Raw genomic sequence first — 20,067 nt, 5'->3', positions numbered from 1 at the left:
GGCTACCTATTTAATTTCCAACAAGATACAGGAAGACTGTATATGTGATTTAAGAATACTTAAATTATAAAGCTCTCGGCGCAAGGAATAGTATCACTTTACTTTCTTAATTTCATCCACATTCCAAAATACAGTTTCCACATGGGCACTGACTAAAAACGATCAAAATGCACATATACCATATGCTGGTTGAAAACTTTGTTTTATTCTTTATGTGAGTTATTAATTTGTTATCCTATTACCGAAGTTTGTACAATTTAGGACTTGAAGATCCCACCTAAAATTTTCTGGACAGGAAATTGAATTGCCTTCTGTATTAAATACATAGTTTTAGACACAAGGCCGGCACACCTTACCATTTGGACGAGTTTCAGGTGAAGCATCCCATGACGCTGAGGCAAGAATTTCATGATGTGACCTTGCTAATACTCCATTTTATTTTCATTCGGAAATTCCTTCTTCAAGGACTAACGCCATTAGTCAGTCTTGTTTACATAAAAAGACATGGAATCGTTCATCACGCAAAGTGAGATTAGAGAACTCGGTCTAGACTTATTTTTTACACTGAAATGAAACTAAATCAGCTTTTTATGATGAAATTAAAATCAATATTTATATATATATATATATATATACAAAAATTAATGAAATTTGAGCCTGTAATGACTTTTTTCCTGAAGTATCGACCATTTAATCCAAAAGCGTTCGCAATGAAATGTTCCTATAGCTCCCCCCAACAGTAAACAAAGCATTGTGGAAGTGTTCTGAACCGAGCGAGAAATCGCACTTTCCTTATATTAGCAGGTATAATTACCAAATTTTATCGTTCTTAATCTTATATATTACCTTTGGTCTTCGAATGACGTCCTTATCTAGTTAAATTTGTAATGAGGCGAGTCAGGGAAGCGATATCTTTAGAGGTATTGTAGGTATACTAGCTAGCTAGTAGGTAGTAAGAGACCACTTCATTAACTGTCTCAGACAAGGGGGCTAACGGTAGTTTAATGAAGCGTATTTTTCCTGCCGGGAACTTGAACCACGTAGTTTTCCGGTTGGTTATTCTCTAATGCGTTATTTTGGACTAGTGTTTTTTTTTTTTTTTTTATTGCAAACCACTCAATTGTTTCCTTAAGGCCCACATAAAGATTGGTACCTTTTTAAATGATAACCAGATCTCTCACCAAAAGCATGAATGAACGGCACACTTTTCAGCCTGCTTATTTTTATATATGCATTATTTTGACCAGTATTGTTATTGCGAAGACTATGAAATTGTTTAGTCTAGGCCCAAATAAGTACTACAGATGTCTCGCCAAGAACTTGGAACCGCATACTAGTTTTCTGGTTGCTTATTTTTGTAGGTAATGTGTTAGGGTAAAATACCGAATGGCCGGCCTCTACCATAGCATGACCACCTTCCTGAAAATCGGAAATTGCGGCCTTAATTTGTGACTGAAGAAAAAAAAATAACTTTAAGAGGAAAGTAGAGGTCTCGAGGTGTTGCTTCGACGGACGCTGGCTCTTGACTAATGTCTGTGTTGGGTTACAGAACGTGTTAAAGTACTTTTTCGGGAAGGTGGCCATTTGGTATTTTATCCTATTTTGTACCAATGTTGGTATTGAAACCTCTCATGCCCCATGACAGCACTGGAAAGACCACAATGGATCATGGTGTTTGTGGGTGTGGAAAAACAAAAAACATGTCAAAAGCTTACAAAAATAAAAATAAATGGCTCAAGCGTCCAATGACTATGATCAGCGTGACCTAACCTAACCTGAGACACTGGCTGGGGGGAGGACCTTTTCACCTACATGCACGCATACTGCGTGACTATATATATATATATATATATCTATATATATATATATATATATATATAAGTTAGTGAAATAATGATGTATTGTAATCCTCTCTAACCTAATCTAGGATACTGAGTCAAGGGACTTGGGCATTCATTGAATTTATATATTATTGCATAAATCTGGCAGGTAGGAGGCTGTGATTCATGTGTAGCAGAAGGGTACAGTTTGCCAGTTTCCAGGAGACAGGAGTTGAGATGTTCCTTCCTCATGTGCCTTTTAGAAAAAAAAAATTTCCCATAAATGTTGTTATGGGGAAGCAATAAGCATGAAGTTTCTTCTTCTTAGGACCTTCACTAAACAATTACAAACCCACAGATTCACACATACACAGCTTTCAGTAAGTCTGACATTATACTGCAGGGGATTCAGAAGAGTTACATAGAAATTCTCAATAGATAAGGGATTAGATGATGATATTAACATCAGTGTATTTCAATGTCATGATGCATCATATCCAGGATAGTTAAGTAAATAGTATTCTAAGATAGTAGACCTTATAGTTAAAGAGTATACTTATTGGTTTTTCAGTTCGCCATACTCTTTTAAGGGTGGTTGAATTCCGAGTTTTCTGAGTAGCCTACATGCCATAAGCCTGGCCAATTTCCAGAATTTATTAAAGATTATTAAAAAAAAACATTCCAGAACATGTAGTTCAGTATAACTTCTTGCTTAGGCTAATCTTGCCAAGATTATAACATGACAAACGTACTCCGCCTAGCTGGAATTATAAAGAACATCTGCTGTAGGTAGTAAATGACACAAAATATAAAATGGTGTGACATGCAGCTGAAACTGGGTGAAATGAAGGTGTACAAGAGTCATTGGCCTCACGTTTCCCTGAAATATGCGATATTATGATACTACCTTAACACAGGTTCAAAACAAATACCTGATACAAATCACTCAGAATGCTGAAGCTTGATAAAATTACCTTAAAACAGCATTTTTTTATAGACTGTATAATCAGGTGTTGAGTATCACGTGCAATAGTCAATACTGAGCTATTTTTTTTCCACCTTAGGCTAGTCTACCGTAGAAGTGCCCAAACCAATTGTTAATGGCAACAGCAGAGATTATTTATTCAAAGCAAAGCCTAAGTATAATTATCATTCCATTTTATAATTGTAAAGTATAGCACTGCTGAAATAAATCACTACTGAAGGACATGTATGTATAAGTAATTTGTATCTGTATTCATAGCAACGCAGGTAAGTGACCCAGTTAACCATCATAGTATGTTTTCTCTCTCATCTTTTGCATTATAATCCCACATTACTTTTATCTTATTTGCAGCTGCAGAAAGAAGCAGACGAGGATCCGTAAGTGTTATGAAATTAGCGCTAGTTTTATGCTTGTGCCTATTTATCCCTTTGAGTAAATGTACAGATTGGTTAAACTCTTTGACAGTATTTTGATTTTGTAGTTTCGTTGTTGATGCTGTTTGAGGTAGTTTTTCAAGGATATCATGATATAAATGGTATCTTTAATTGCCGTATTTTTGTATACAATATCATTTGATATATCTAAGAATAATTCAACATGTATGCAATAAGTGTTCATAATGGTTACGTCAGAAAGTGAGTTTTTCTTCTTTTTTTTGCCTTTGTCACATAGCAACTTAGAAAGCGTTGAAACTTATTTCGCACGTCAGTAGGTACTGTGTTAAGTATTAAATGCATGATAATATTGAATAGTGCTACAATTATAGATTAGTTCTATGTTCCATGATTAAGATAGTGTGAATGTTTTCCCGCCCGGGGTCGGGTAGAGGGACCTTTCAAAATCATTTATATATAATAGGGCAAAAAGTATCTCTTTATGCCCAGAATTGCTCTTAATGAAAGTATATATCCATCTTGGCAAAACATTTGTGGATTCCTTGTATGAAATTAGAGAGGCACCCACTGTGAGTGGTATACTACTGCGTTTAATTTTATTGCATAAGTGACGTATAACTTACTCAAACGTACCAAATAAAACATGGGTTACTCGAAACTTAAAAGTTTCCCTTTTTTTAAATTATATTGTGTATATACATATATATATATATAAAGAAAGAAAGAGAGAGAGAGAGAGACTATTTATGTCTGCACACGCATGAGCATATACATTCATGTATGTCGAATTTGGCAAGTTGCGTTTTAATGTTTAATGCAGTTAAAAATCAGTCCTCTTGAACTCACGTGTTTTAATATGAGTGCACATTTAAGAGTTAATTTAGTTCCATAACGAAAACTAGTTCTGCATTTCTTATTCTGCGTGCCAAGTCACTTATCTACTGCCTAATGCATAGCCTAGGCTGCAACTGAAATCTATTACAGGCTCTCTCTCTCTCTCTCTCTCTCTCTCTCTCTCTCTCTCTCTCTCTCTCTCTCTCTCTCTCTCTCATGGAATCTCGAGCAACTGGCATCGTCCTTCATTATATATGGGATGTTTTTTTGTTGTTGTAAGGTTGACAATCTCTTGATTTAGGAAAAACGGAACGGGTGCTGAGGGTCGACTGTGGTCACATCGTGCGCCACCAAACTAGCCAGAGATGCCCAGCGGAATATGCCAGTGAAATTGCCAATGCTAACCGCTCCTCCGTCCTGTCTGGTGTTTTGTCCTTTTCGAACTGGGGCCTGGGAACGTGTAATCGCTTAGCTATTATTCTTTTGTTTTAGTCACCCCTCGCTTGGGCGTTATGGGAGTCCCAAGCCATGCCGCCGTATTTCCAGAGATTGTTTCTGCTAGTACCATCGAATAGGTCTAGGGGAAAATGGAAAGAAAAATGTGCTATGCGGCATCCGAAATCCTCCATGTTGGGACAGAGCTCGATCTAGTTTTTCCCTCTCAAGGAAGACGGGATGGCAGCCAAGAAGTCTACCTAGCGATGCTGTTGTTCCTGCAGATTCTTTTGTAGTAGGTGGCCTTCGTGTCTGTGGAATAGTTGAAAGAAGAAGAAGATGAAGTAGGTCTCGTTGATCGTGAAACGTATATATAAAAACTCAATGAAATACAGCGAGTCCTTTGCATTAAGCAACCAAATCTGTCTGGTTTCGTTTATTTCGTAACACCTTATTGTTTGCAGACTGAAACATTGTCAGATGTCTGATTAGTTAATGGATAAATGCAGCTTATAACATTAACACGAAAAAACGCAGATAAGAGTGTGTCTTAAGTAATAGTACTACGTATTGCATCCTCAAAGAGATGTGTAATCCTTCTCTCTGCAAGATTCTGCTTTGCGTACATCATAGTATGAGAAAATAGACCGTATTGCTTCTGCCGAGACTATGATAATGAAACTGCAAAGACGCGATAAGAAGTATATCCTTGACATTTTGAAATTGCATCACGAAACCGAGGAGCAGTTGAGCATCGTACTAGTAAATGTGACCACACCCAAAGAACTTCGTCATTGCAAGTTTCAAAATTTTACTCTGGAACTTTTTTTTAATCAATTACGAGACATTATTGAGGTCTAATTACACACACACACACACACACACACAGACACACACACACTATAATTTCCCTCAAACAGGGAAACACTTTTAGTATGCTTATTTAGCATTTTAATAGGTATTTTAGGCCAATAAATAATAAAAAATAAAGTTAAATTTTGTCAAGAAAATAAAGACTAAAGCAAACTTAACGGAATAACAGTAACCTATGAATTCTTGCATTGTCATTACAGTGCACCTTGCGCGTTGCACTATAGGCATTACTCAAGGTGATATAGTTTTTTTTTTTTTTTTTTTTTTTTTTTTTTTTTTTTTTTTTTTTTTTTTTTTTTTTTTTTTTTTTTTTTAACAGATCGCAACCAGTGGCATTCTTTCAGTGTTTTCAAGTGCCCCGTGTGTTCTCAGTGGCGCCAGTTTTTATTTAGTGTTTGCAGCAAAGTATTCTGGAGTCCTGTGCGATCTTTTGAGACGTTCTTGAATGTTTTACAATGTGGATTATAGAACCCACCCTTTGCAAGTGCCGTGTGAAGAGACTGGCTCTATGAATACTTAGGCCTACTGGAGTGGTAAAATAACACCTTTCAGATATCTAAATTATTATTATTTTATATTATTATATTATTATTATTATTATTATTATTATTATTATTATTATTATTATTCAGAAGATGGACGCCATTCATATGGAAAAGACTGCCTCTGTGAATACTTAGGCCTACTGGAGTGGGAAAATAACACATTTCAGATACCTAAATTATTATTATTATTATTATTATTATTATTATTATTATTATTATTATTATTATTATTATTATTATTATTATTATTATTATTATTATTCAGAAGATGAACACCATTCACATGGAACAGACTATCTCTTTGGATACTTAGGCCTACTGGAGTTGAAAAAGAGCACCTTTCAGATATCGAAATTATTATTATTATTATTATTATTATTATTATTATTATTATTATTATTATTATTATTATTTATTATTATTATTCAGAATATGAACCCCATTCATATGGAACAAGCCCACCACAGGGGCCACTGACTTTCAATCCGAGCTTCCGAAGAATATTATGGTGTTCATTAGAAAGAAGTAACAGAAGGTAATGGGAAATACATAAAAAAGGCACCTTTCAGCGCTGAATGACCTCATAGATGCCAGCGGTTATCCTTTGGCCTGAATATTCCATTGGATTCCATTCGTTTGGAATGAAGAAACTTTACCAGTAAGCTACCGCGAACCAAAGACATTCCTCATGTGTTAGGACAGATTAAAACTAAATTTAATTATGCACGGGGTCGTCATTACAGTGCACCTTGCGCGTTGCACTATAGGCATTACTCAAGGTGATATTCTCTCTCTTCCATCTTACCTTCCACCTTCTAATAACAATTGTTCCATAGTGTAACTGTAACTGCTTTGAGGTTTTCCTCCTGTTACACCTTTCAAACCACTACTGTCAATTTCCGTTTCAGCGCTGAATGACCTCGTAGGTCCCAGTGCGTGGCCTTTGGCCTGAATTCTGTATTCAGTTCAATTCAGTCCACTGTAACGTGTTAACATTAATAAAGAAAAATCCTTCAATCGAAAGAAGAATATCCAATTGACCTTCCTCAGTTTCCAGCGACTACACTTGGAGTTGCAGACAAACACCTCCATGTTTGTCCAGGGAAGCATAAACTCCGCTGAAGATTCTCATTACGCAAAAGCAAGCAAGCAAGCAAGCAGGCAAGCAGTAAAAAGCGGACGTCCTCCTCCTTATAAGAAGGCTGTTGCTTTGAAGAAGGCAAGACAAGAGCTCTCGTATTTCGCTGAGAACTTGGGACGAGAGAGAGAGAGCATTTCAGTATCGTCAGTTTAATATTTGTATAATTCTTTTCTGTGTTCTTAATTACATGTATGTATTACAAGTATTATATAGTATATATATATATATAGATATATATATATATATATATATATATATATATATATCTTATATATATATATATTATATATATATATATATATATATATATTATATATATATATATTATAAATATATACACATATATATATATATATATATATATATAAATTTTTTTTATTATTTATTATAATACTATAACATATATATATATATAATATAATATAATGATATGATAATATATATATCAATTATATACCATATATAATATATATATATATATAGATATACATTATGATTATATAATAATAATAATAAACTAATAAACATCATATACCCATTTACGAACGGATATCTGTAACTCATGTTTCTGACATTTTGGCTTGGAGCTATTGTCATAAAATTAAGTCCCATCAGTGCACCTCACGCGTTGCACTGTAGGCATTAGCTGCAACCCTTTTCATTATTTTTACTTTACCTCCATTTATATTATCTTTCTTCCCTCTTGCTTTCCGCAGCCCTCTCCTGTGAAGCCGTAACCTTGTTGATTATTAACTTTGAGTCATTTAAAAAGATTCACCACCGATGTCTGTTTGTTATTTACAAAATTAGTTTTTTTTCATAATTAAGTCGTTAAAGATCCTATTGAACAGTCACGTAAGTGTTTGCGTTAATTGTACCTCCTGTCGTGAATTGGCATTAACTAGTTGCGTGTATGTTTTATGAGAAATATATACGTACGTGCACACGTACACATATACATACGTAATAGCGATAAGAGATAAGTTCATTTATGTACGGACATTCGAGGAAATAACTTTAATTGACGGTGATGTAATACTGAAATATTAAAATATATTTTTTTAAAGATTTAACATGAAATCTGAAACGACTTCAGTTGTCAGAGTCTCAAGGTCCACACCAAGCCTCCTGGAAGGTAGGCCTATCTTGGCTGAGATGAGTCTAGAATAACGCACTCGTCTTGGGGCAAGAGCCCGTGGTGGCATATGCCAGCTTAATCTAAACCAACGTCCTGGTAGTTATTTGCAAGCTTTGAAATAATATCATAGCAATAAAAAATATTCGTCCAATTTAGGCCTAGTGTTGTAGTCTATAAAATTAAAGAATTACTATTTTCGTTCTGAATATTAGTACATAGGCCTACCCTTTGTGGATGTTAGTACATAGGCCTATCCATCTAAATTTTTTTCATAGGCCTATTTTTTTCAATGTTAATAAATAGGCCTACTCTAAATATTAGTACACAGGCCTACCATTTCTGAATGTTAGTACATAAGCCTATCCTTTGTTAGTGTTAGTACATAGGCCTATCCATCTAAATGTTTTACATAGGCCTAACTTTTCTAAATATTAGTACACAGGCCTCTTCTTTTTAAATTTATGTACATAGGGCTACCCTTTCTAAATGTTAATACATAGGCCTATTCTTGTTAAATTTTAGTACATGGACCTACCACATCTGAGTGTTAGAATCCATTCTAAATGTTAGTAAATAGGCCTATCCTTTCTAAATGTTAGTACATAGGCCTACTCTTGTTAAATGTTACTACATAGGGCTAGCCTTTATAAATGTAATTATATAGGCCTACCCTTTCAAATGTTAGTACATAGGCCTACCCTTCTAAATGTTATTACATAGGCCTACCCTTTCTGAATGTTAGTACATATGCCTACCCTTTCTTAATGTTAATATATAGGCCGACCCTTTCTGAATGTTAGTACATAAGCCTACCCATTCTGAATGTTAGTACATAGGCCTACCCTTTCTGAATGTTAGTACATAGGCCTACCTCTTCTAAATGTTAGTACATAAGCCTACCCTTTCTGAATGTTACGACATATGCCTACCCTTTCTGAATGTTAGTACATAGGCCTACCCTTTCTAAATGTTAGTACAAAGGCCTACCCTTTCTAAATGTTAGTACATAGGCCTACCCTTTCTAAATTTTACAACTTAGGCCTACCCTTTCTGAGTGTTAGTACATAAGCCTATGTGTTCTCTTAAAGAAAAACATTTCACTTAATTGCATCTCAAACCATTTAATAATCATGATGTCTTTATCCTCCTAACAGACATTTCAATTAACAGTACCTCATCGTTATTAAAATAATTGTTGAAGGCGATCAAAGGTCAGCCAGGGTCAAATACCCACACCCTGACCTTGAACCACGCCCCTCTCATGACCTTGGTATCCTCCACGGAGCGATTCTGAATACAGAGGAGGTTGGTTTGGAAAACACGATTTCTTGTTTAAAACCTGCATTTTTTAAAACTCGATTAAGCCATTTATTTTGATCATTTCTTCGTTTCTAATCAAGTCGTCATGTTTTTATTGTGATTTATTTGGTTATTGAGCATTTTTCGCGTTTTATATATGAGTACCTGGAGGCTATTTCGTATCGTGTGTGTGTGTTTGTGTGTGTGTTTTTTTCACATTACTCCTTCCCTGCAAACACGTACTACACCTAATTCAATTAAACACTCTTTCGTTTCAATTCATTTCGACCCAAAAATCATATCTAAATGTGGAACAGGATATATTGCAGGTTAATTGCTGTTTTTTCAAAAAATATTATCATTTCTGCTTGCTATTATCCATTCCAGTTCTTCACTTTCCGTAATAAGTAAATTCTTTTCACTCGATAATGTTATTGATGTCCATCAAAGGTAATCTGAGAAAATTAATCGATTTAGTACGATTAGAAATTTACATATTCTTTATTTTATTTTATGTATTCAGGTTTAGACTATTTCTTTCGTATATTATTTCTTTTCGTGGCAAAGTGAGCCAAGAGCAGTTGGTGTAATGTAGTAATCAGTTACTAATGAGCTTTCTACTGTATATTTGAATTCTGTTTTCTATTTCAGATTTGCATCCCATTTTCTACTTAAGATTTGGTTTTCATTTTCTATTTCAAATTTGGATCCATTTTCTACTTTAATTTGTATTCTATTATCTACATCAAATTTGGATTTTATTTTTTGTTTCAAATTCGGGTCCCATTTTTACTTCAAACTAGGATTCCATTATATTTACCTCAGATTTGCGTTCCATTTTCTATTTCAAATTTGGTTTTCATTTTCTATTTCAGATATGGATTCCATTTTCTGTTTCAAATTTGGATCCATTTTCTACTATAATTTGGATTCTATTATCTACTTCAAATTTGGATTTTATTTTCTGTTTCAAATTTGGATCCCATTTTTAACTTCAAATTTGGATTCCATTTTTACTTCAAATTTGCATCCCATTTTTTATTTCAAATTTGCATCCCATTTTTTATTTCAAATTTGGTTTTCATTTAGTGTTTCAAATTTGTATTCCATTTTCTATTTCAGATTTGGATTCTATATCTGTTTCTGTCTCAAACTGGGATTTCGTACAACTTCTTTTGTAGTTTATTTCTACAATTGTCAAGTTCACACTGAAAGTAAGGTGGAAGAAAGGATGTGGACGGAGGTACAGTAAAAGGAATGAAAGGGGTTGCAGCTAGGGGCCGAAGGGATGCTGCAAAGAACCTCAAGCAAATGCCTACAGTGCACCACGTGGAAGTGCACCGATGGCACTACAGCCTTACGGGGTTTGAAGGAATGTTGGTGTCCATTAGTATAGTAGATTCACATCAACCGTGCATTTGATGTCTAGGCCAGTCCCTTACGACGCGCCTGATTGACTGTTGATAAGCCAATCACAGGGCTGGAAACTCTCAGTCTCTTTCGAGAGTTCACATAGGATGTAAGTTCCACCTCTCCTGAAAGACGTATCCCTCAGGAGAGGTAGAACATAGAACCTACCCATGTGAACTCTCGATAGAGACTGAGAGTCTCCAGCCCTGCGATTTGCTTATCAACAGCCAATCAGGAGCGTCGTAAAGGACTGGCCTAGACATGAAATGCACGGTTGATGTGAATCTACTATAAACGTAAATATAACCTATAACTAAACTTGTCATATGAAGAACAAACAACTTCTTGCAAATCTAGAAAGATATAGTAGACTCTTTGTGTAGATTTTGTCAAAGTATTATTGTAAAAACTGAAAATCATGTAGCAAAGTCAAATTTAACATTCGCTGGGAAGTTAGAGAGGTGTTTAGGAGGTAAAAATGGTTTGATGTTTATAATCTAGTATATAACATTTTTTATTTATTTGCTGGTTGGGATTTAGTTCTCCGTTTTACATTTTTTTTTTTTTAAATCAGCAGTAACGTTGTATTTAGAGAAACTGACAATCGTACAGCGCGTAGTCTCTAAGCTACACGTGTTTAGCCGTTAGATATTTAAATTTGAAAATAAGGAGTTCTATAGCCACTCGCCCTTCTTCTGAAGGAGACAGGCTGAAGAAATCTGATTTTACAATAATACCCTGAAAAAAATCTATATAATAAAGGGTTTACATCTTCCTGAACGTGCAAGAACTTTTGAATTCGTGTAATGAATGTATCCAATTAACGGTTTAGTAACAGAGACCCCATTATTTCTTTTCAAAACAGAGTTGCGTCTTTCTTACCTCTTTCTCTCAGTTTTCCTTTTAGCGCTGAATGACCTCGTAGGTCCCAGCTTAGCTTGGTCTTCTGTGTTAGTTTTATATTCTGAAGATGTGATTAGTAATTTATCTATAGGCGATATCAGACTTTAGTCTATACTAATCAAGAACTTTTGAATTCGTGTAATGAATGTATCCAAATTAACGGTTTAGTAACAGAGACCCCATTATTTCTTTTCAAAACAGAGTTGCGTCTTTCTTACCTCTTTCTCTCAGTTTTCCTTTTAGTGCTGAATGACCTCGTAGGTCCCAGCTTAGCTTGGTCTTCTGTGTTTAGTTTTACTATTTCAGAATATGGAGTTAGTAATAATTAATTATTAAGGCCGATATCAGACTTTAGTCTATACTAATCAAGAGTAGTCTCATATAAGTCTAGCTTCTAGAAGTTCACACCGGCGGCGATGAGAACCGGCTTCTCTCTCTCTCTCTCTCTCTCTCTCTCTCTCCAGAGCCAGGACATCATCCCGTTACCCCTGCATAGGAGGAGGAACTCATAGGGCGTGACCCGCCCGGTAACCGGCATTGTAATGTCCTTGGGCGTGGTCCTTTCAAGGACAAAAGATGTTTGACGGTATTCCATTTGGGTATCTTATGGAATTAGGGGTCTCTCTCTCTCTCTCTCTCTCTCTCTCTCTCTCTCTCTCGCTAGATTTTAAACCTCAGTTCATGAGATTTCTAAAACCAGTTTTGGCTAGTGTTTCATAGTTATAATATATATATATATATATATATATATATATATATATATATATGCAACTGTAATAGTCACATGCTTCTCGAATTATTTTTTTTTTTATACTCTTGTCACTACAAAGCCTCAAGATCCATGTTCGAAGAAATATGAAGAAATTGTAATAATGTCCGGTACCGGGAAACGAACCCAGGTCCCATAATCACAAAGAGGTCACGTAGGGTAGAGTAGCGCCGTCAATGCACCTCGCAGGGAGGTGCACTGTAGGCATTACTTGTGGTTCTTTGCAGCGTACCATCTTCAGCTCCTAGCTGCAACCCCTTTCATTCCTCTTACTGTACCTCCGTTCATATTCTCTTCCATCTTACCTTCCACCCTCTCCTAGCAATTATTTTTCTCCTGTTACAACTTTGACCTCTTTTAGCTCATATTTCCCTGACCTCATAGGTACCAGCGCTTGGCCTTTGGTCTAAATTCTGTCTTGTATTCTGGTCAGTATTAATAGTGTCATATCACATAACTTACTGGGTTTTTTTTTCTAATAACAAACTGAAGATTCATCCTTACTCTGAAATGAAGGTCAGGAGACGAAGCCAATTCAAAATAATCAGGCTATTCGCTCTTGGGTGTATACCATTTTTTTAAATTATTTTTTTTTATCCATCATTTCGATCCCAGACCAGTATTAAATGATTTTGGAATCGTATTTCATTCAAGGACAACTTTTATTATTTTTTTTATATTTTTTTTAAATTGGTGTCTTTGGGGCGTAATCCTCATGGGGCTGGTATCTGTGCCTGCTGATCTCAAGACCTGCTCTGTCCTAATAATGGGGAGTGGTTTGCAGGATGGTTTTTAGAGTACTTGCATGAGGTGGGAATTGTATATGTATATATATATATAATATATATATATATATATATATACATATATTTATATATATATATATATGATATATATATATATATATATATATATATATTTTCGTGATTAAGCTTCAAATATCCTTTAATATATAATTCGCTCTACCTCGGAATTATATATTTTCATATCATATGTGTTAGTCGAACCAAGAATTCAAGACGCACAGTGAAGCACTGTAAAACCACACGGATATATATATATATATATATATATATATATATATATATATATATTATATATATAATATATATATATATATATATATATATATATATATATATAATATATATATATATATATATATATATATATATATATATATATATATATATATATATAATAATTTCAATACAGTACTTCTCTAGTTTCCTGTATTCGTTTCTAACATCAAGGTTAAAGATCTGACAAAGAAAGTAAATAACTTAACAACAATTTTCGTTTTTGTTTTTTTTTTTTTTTTTTTAACTCAGGAACACTTACTGTGAAGAGGTAGACTCATATACATATATTTGGAATAAATATAAAGAATGATGATAGAATAAAACTCGAGATTAGTCCCAGAATAACTGAAACAAGAGAGGTAGGAGGATCTGTGTGAAATATTATGACGAGACCTGAGCTGTCTGGGCGCCAAGGTAGGACCGTGAAGGAATTGCTAAGCCAACTCCCCTTTATAGAAGTGAAGTGTGATTTTCTTTTTTATGTACAGGAAAGAAAGGAGGTTAGATGCGTTTATGTTTTGTCCAAGTTATATAGTAACCCGAACCATATATATTTATATTTTTTCAAATCTCTCTCTCTCTCTCTCTCGTCATCAAGTAAGATGAACGGGGTTTAATGAAATTCATATTGTCAATTATTATTATTATTATTATTATTATTATTATTATTATTATTATTATTATTATTCAATAGATGAAACCGTTCATATAGGAATGTATTTATCAACCTCCTTGTGGTACAGGAATCATTTACTGTACCAAAAACAAAGCTACTTTGGTGAGCGAATACTTGAAGGAATTAATGCAGAGAATATTCCAGAAGTACTCCAAGTAGAAGAACTGCTTTGTTTTACAGTTAATTGTCATTTGCATTAAGGCCACCGAGTGGGTATTTTTTTTCCCCTCGTTGCTGTCAGTCTTCTTTATAACTAACAAGTACAGCTCTTATTAGATGTTTTGATGTTTTAGGACGTCTAGTATTTTTCTCCCTAGGGTGCAATGTAGGCTAATATTAATACTTAAGGTTCTTTGCAGCGTCCCTTCTTAGGCCCCTAGCTGCAACCCCTTTCAATCCTTTTACTGTACTCCCTTTCATATTCTCTTTCTTAAGACTTCCCCTTTCATTCCTTTACTGTACCCCCTTTCATATTATCTTTCTTAAGACTTACATACTGTTTCATAGTGCAACTGCTTTGAGGTTTTCCTCCTTCAGACCTTTTTTTTACTCTCAATTTTCCTTTCAGCGGTGAATGACCTCATAGGTCCCAGCTTAGCTTGGTGTTTGGCCTAAATATTTTGTATTCCAATTATATTCCTTTCGTGTGAGTGTATAATTTTTTTTTTAATATGTAAAACGAAGACAAATGCAATATGTCGATGACTTTCCATGAACTGGATTGAATATAGAATTTAGGCCAAAGGCCAAGCACTGGGACCTACGAGGTCATTCAGCGCTGAAACGGAAATTGACAGTAGAAATTAGAAAGGTGTAACAGGAGGAAAACCTCAAAGCAGTTGCACTATGAATCAATTGTTAGGAGAAGGTGGAAAGTAAGATGGAAGGAGAGAATATGAAAGGAAGTACAGTAAAAGAAATAAAGGGGGTTGCAGCAAGGGACCGAAGGCACGCTGCAAAGAACCTTGAGTAGTGCCTACAGTGCACCGCATGAGGTGCACTAACGGCACAACTCCCCTTAGGGGGTTTAATGGCATGAACATTTCAGTCACTGCGTTGCTTTTGTCACACAGAAAACGGGATTATTAGAAGGATTAGGAAAACTCTTATTATTATTATTATTATTATTATTATTATTATTATTATTATTATTATTACAACATTGGGAAAAGTAGTAGAAGTAGTAGTAGTTTGTATCGGCTTAATTTTCTAAGCTTTTTAAAAATTCAGTTTAATAAATACGTATTCCTCATTCACGAATTATTTATGTAATGGTCCACTTTTTTTAAACTTTTACGTTTGAATGCGACCCTGTAGCTGGTGATAATTATAGCTATCTGGTTCAGTTATATTGTTCATACCTTCGGTTATTTTAATTTTAGCGTGCCCTAAAAACAATAAAATAATATGAAATTATTGATAAAGTAAGTATGTATAGCATGTGCATCGTGTTTCAAGTCTTTGTTTATGACAGGACGTTAGTCAAGTTGATCTGAAGGTCCCAAAGTCTTAAATATTTGACATCCGGTCTTTATATTCTTTTGACATGTCAGTCATTTTCTTTCGTGTATAATTGACTGAACTGAGAACCGTTATATATCCCATTTGTAACAGAGCGAGGTCACTCATTGTTTGCAGAGTGCAAGAATGCAGTCGGGCTCAAAAATTACCATTTCAATTTGGAAAGGCCAGATGCATTACGAGAATCCATTAGCATCTGAATTCGTGTCTTCCTGCCGTGGAAGGGAAACTGGAATCATTAGTCCAACGTCCAGAGGTTGCCTGGAATAGGTTGCGTCATCGCTCATTGCTTGCTTGGGCAGTTGTGGGGGTTGGGGGGGGTGACGATTGTGGGGCTTTTTGGGCATCGGAGGACGACGGTGGGATTGGTATAGCCTTGAGAGCAGCTGGCTTTTTCATGGCTCGCGCCATCTTTCCTAGACGACTTGTATCGTCTTGCGCAATCCGTTGTTCATTGTTCTTCGTCAGCCTTATAGACGCTCGTTCGCAAGTGGCTCTTCTCTTGTTTCCCACGTCTTCTCTAAAAGGGATGTTCATCCAGTTTTCCAGCCCCCTGATGGCCGCTGGATGGGGCAAATCATTGCGAAAATATATACATATGTATTGACTTCGAAGCAAAGATGCAAAGGCTACGTTTAACGACTTTTTAAAAGATGAATTGCCAGCTTCCTCATCACTCGGCAGCCTTTTCAAGTTCCAGAAAAGGAATTAGAAGGGATTATCACCAAAATTCTATTTTAGATCGTTGCAGAGTTGCTAGGCATGAGCGTTTTATTTCGGTGTTGTGAAAATAGGTGAGCAGTATTCAAACGATAGCGTAGGATTTTATTGCGAAAAGGTTCGTGTGTACAATAAAATGGACCATAACTTAAACGCCTTATTGGTACTCATGGCCTTTCCATGAACTACACAATTCAAGACCGTCAAAATATACGACAATGTATTGCTTTGTTGGAAAACATGAGTTACCAAGGAACTGTACTGAGTTTGTGGGGAAACCTATATTATTCGGTCATTTGACAGGATACGGTTCGAGATATTGTTTGACATACTGATAACATTGTATAACAATATTGAAGCTAAGGTTAAATGGAATGGTATTATTCTGACAGATTCAAAATTCAAAATGGAGCGAAGCAGGGAGGGGCAATGTCCTCAATATTGTTTACTTTGTATGTAGATGTTTCAATAGAGAGGATTATAAAAACAAAAGTAGGGTGTTACATCGGTAACGTCTGTGCAGCAATTTTAGTATATGCTGAAAATATTATTTTGCTCGCTCTCTCTCTCTCTCTCTCTCTCTCTCTCTCTCTCTCTCTCTCTCTCTCTCTCTCTCTCTCAAATCGAAGCATGCAAAGTTTGTTGGGTGTTTGTGAAAGTTTTAGTCGTGATTATGAGTTAACATTTAACCCTGACAAATTTGAAGCTATCGTGTTCGGTGATTATGATGTTCCTGTACAACTGTCGTTTTCTGGAACACAGCTCAAGGTTGCGAATAAGGCCAAACATTTGGGGACATGTACTGGCCAACACAAGGCATATGTTTGATGCAAGTCCAATAATCACTGAGGTGAAATGTATAGTCGACTAATGGCATTCTTTTTCATTGTAATTTTTTGTCCTCTGACACCAGGGTTAAACTATTCAATACTCATTGTTCCAGTTATTAATGGTTCATCGTTTATTGAATTTGAAAAAGCCCAGATATGAACCAGCTTAATGTAACTTGGTAGGTTTCGTCCCGTCTTTCAGGAGAGGTGGAACATACAACCTGACTATGTGATCTCTCTAGAGAGACTGAGAGTTTCCAGTCCTATGATTGGCTTATCAACAGTCAATCAGGAGCGTCGTAAGGGACTGGCCTAGACATCGGATGCACGGTAGATCCAGACTCCTCAATTCCTTCTCTTATGGCGTCCTTCTCGCCATGAGGAACGGATATTAGTGGTAGAGTGTTTTCATTTTTCAAGAATTAATTAATTCAATATAAATTCAATCATGAATCGAGAATTATTTCATTTTATTTCACTAACCGCTTTGTTCTAAAGGAATCAGTTATGTAGAAAAATTTGTCATTTATTTCGTTAAACACAAATATTGATATCGGCAAGTTGCTACATGACAATACTACGTGAGAAATATTAAGTAATTATTAAAGGAAAATTTAATAACTACTTAATATTTGATTAAAGAACTGATAGACTACTGCCAGGAGAACACCTTCATTACCTGTTGTGAAGCTGAGGGAACTATTTTTAATTTAGACTCTCTGTGTTGAGTAAGATTTAATTTTTGTAATTTTGTAATATTTTTTAAATATATGTAATTCATGTAATGATATTTATTTCACATGAATAAAGATCTGAAATGAATTGAATTTTGTAATATGAAACTAAGCATCAAATAACCTGCGAACAATTAGATCACAGGCAAATCCATCCACGATCAAAATATAAAGATCACCAATTTGAAGTATATTGTGAATTGAATTTATAATACCAGTCATAACAAAGTAATGATGCACTGTGGGCATTTCTTTAAGGTTCTCTGCAACCCCTTTCATTCCTTTTTTTTTTTTTTTTTTTTTTTTTTTTTTTTTTTTTTTTTTTTTTTTTTTTACTGTACCTCGGTTCATATTAACTTTCTTCCATCTTGCTATCCAACCTCTGCTAACAGTTGAGCCATAGTCCAACTGCTTTGAGGTTTTCCTCCTGTTACACCTTTCAAACCTTCTTACTGTAAAATTCGGCTACAGCGCTGAATGACCCTATAGGTGCCAGCGCTTGGCCTTTGGCCTAAATTCAAGGTTTGAAGTTTTATTTAGATTTGCGAACAGCATCCTCTCGAGGGACTGTGATTGAATAATAATAACGTTCGTTATTCCAGCCCACGACTAGAACCGATTCTGTCGTGTCGTGTATTAATGCATCTTTTGGTCACTTGCCACAAGTTAATGAGATGCATGGCTTCATAATCTCCGCTATTTTCTGGTTACCGGTAAACAGTCCACCTCACGGGGAGAGCTCTAGGCATCACTTAAGGTTTGTGCGGGGTTCCTTCGACGTGTAGCTGCAACCCCTTTCATTCATTTTACCGTACCTCTGTTCATATTCACTTCCATCTCACTTTCCACCGTCTGCTAACATTGGTTTCGTAGTGGAGGTTTTTCTCGTTTTACACCTTTCAGACCTTAGTTTCAGTTTCAGCGCTGAATGACGTCATAGGTGCCAGTGCTTGGTTTTTTGGCGTAAATTCATTACTCTATTCCATTATATACTTGCAAACAGTCTTTGAAAGTGGTTAAGTATCCAATGGGTCCTTTTGATAACAATAAACGCTTAAAATCATCAGCTTCATCGCATTATGCACTGTATAGTTTTTCTCGTTTCGTACCAGTGTTGTGAGATTTATGAAATAAATGTTCTCCGTCTTGTTACGTGTCCCTCATTGAGATTCAAGAGCCTCCAATAGGTTTAAAAGTCCCCGAATAACGTCGTATGCCGTCACATCTCGAGTTCTGAATCCGTGAAGGTTGTCGGGTTGCCGTATTAAATACAAAGGCGTTTCCGCCCGCATATTCATGATTCTTCTTATTGCATCCTGGTCTTTTGAATCGGCGCTACTTTGGGTTATCTACGCGTCACCTATGAGGCGTTATAGTACTAAACTTAGCCGAAGCTCAGTGAGACGCCTTGTATAGTACAAGCCCCTCGGGGGTCAAATTATCACTTATTAATATAATCTGTCGAAAACACAATAAAGAAACGGGTGTTTATGATACTTTGATCCCTGAGGGGCTGTAATACTAAACAGCCGTCCCATTGAGCTTCCGCCATGTTTAATACTATTTAGGTGACGCGTAGGTAAAAGCAGCCACCATTTTACCAGTGTCCTGTATAGATTTCAGAGCGACAACCTCCATTTTAATTTATGATTCAGGCTCATCGACGCCGCTTCCGTCGAAAACCAGATCTGTAATGACTGTCGTGTATTCACGGGGCGTGTCGGTTAACAAGAGCCGTTGTTCTCGCATTCTCGCACAAAACCGGTTCTTGTGTCAGAATCCGTTTCAAACTCGGGTTTTGGAGTCACGGTTCTGGGCGTAGACATTTGCATGCATTGCGAGGTCAGGACTCAGAACTTATATCGCGCTTTGGTTGCTGTTGCGAAAGTTATTCGTTTCATTTGAATGAGAATGTTGGTTATGAAGTATTTTTAGTACTCTGGGCCTATTTATGCCT

General features: G+C 35.7%; 1 long non-coding RNA gene across 1 annotated transcript; it reads left to right on the top strand.

The window, feature by feature from the left end:
• The first annotated feature begins 761 nt into the window (after positions 1–761).
• LOC135216333 (uncharacterized) lies at positions 762–10,909 on the top strand. The gene is made up of 3 exons (XR_010314856.1): positions 762–804; positions 3,157–3,182; positions 10,588–10,909. It is a non-coding gene; the product is annotated as an uncharacterized LOC135216333 (long non-coding RNA).
• The last annotated feature ends 9,158 nt before the right edge of the window (positions 10,910–20,067 follow it).

Source organism: Macrobrachium nipponense, chromosome 6 (assembly GCF_015104395.2).
Source record: "Macrobrachium nipponense isolate FS-2020 chromosome 6, ASM1510439v2, whole genome shotgun sequence".
Taxonomy (NCBI): Eukaryota; Metazoa; Arthropoda; class Malacostraca; order Decapoda; family Palaemonidae; genus Macrobrachium; species Macrobrachium nipponense.
Note: the sequence above shows the minus strand (reverse complement) of the source record. Positions and strands in the feature narration are given on the sequence as shown.